The sequence below is a fragment of the Leopardus geoffroyi genome, chromosome B2 (genome assembly GCF_018350155.1).
Source record: "Leopardus geoffroyi isolate Oge1 chromosome B2, O.geoffroyi_Oge1_pat1.0, whole genome shotgun sequence".
NCBI lineage: Eukaryota > Metazoa > Chordata > Mammalia > Carnivora > Felidae > Leopardus > Leopardus geoffroyi.
The window spans coordinates 62,901,619-62,902,453 of record NC_059332.1 but is presented as its reverse complement, the minus strand read 5'-3'; the positions used below and the strand labels follow the sequence as shown (position 1 = coordinate 62,902,453).

General features: G+C 41.4%; 1 pseudogene; it reads right to left on the bottom strand.

Moving 5' to 3' along the window:
- Positions 1-456: 456 nt before the first annotated feature.
- On the bottom strand, positions 457-557 carry LOC123609980 (annotated as a pseudogene).
- Positions 558-835: the final 278 nt, after the last annotated feature.

Below are 835 nucleotides of genomic sequence, written 5' to 3'. Positions count from 1 at the left end.
GAGAGAGGGAGACACAGAAACCGAAGCAGGCTCGTCTCTGAGCTCTCAGCGCAGAGCCTGATGTGGGGCTTGAACCTGCCCACTGTGAGATCTTGACCTGAGCTGAAGTGAGGCACTTAACCAACTGAGCCACCCAGGTGCCCCTGTTTTCCTTTTCTTGATTATAATAGGTGTGTAGTGAGATCTCTTTGTGGTTTTAACTTACCTTTCTGTGATGATTGATGAAGTTGAACTCATATCTTCATTGGTTTTTTTGGATATCCTCTTTTGTAAAGTATTTGTTCAGCAATTTTTGCCCATTTTGTACTGGATTTGTGTGTTCTTTTCCTATTGATCTATAAAGGTTTTTATATATTAATGATAGTTTTTTTTAAACATTCATCACCACGCATAGTTACAGAATTTAATTTTTTCTTGTGATGAGAACTTTTAAGATTTAGTCCCTTAGAAACTTTCAAAAATATGGAATGCTTTATGAATTTGTGTGTCATCCTTGCACAGGGGTCATGCTAATCTTCTCTGTATTGTTCCAATTTTAGTGTGTGACCAAAATGAGCATGAGGATAGAATTTTTAAGATATACTATAATGGGGGCGCCTGGGTGGCTCGGTCAGTTAAGCGTCCGACTTCGTCTCAGGTCATGATCTCACGGTCCGTGGGTTCGAGCCCCGCATCGGGCTCTGTGCTGACAGCTCAGAGCCTGGAGCCTGTTTCAGATTCTGTGTCTCCCTCTCTCTCTGCCCCTCTCCTGTTCATGCTCTGTCTCTCTCTGTCTCAAAAATAAATAAACGTTAAGATATACTATAATGAATATCTTTTCCACTCCATGTGCTGC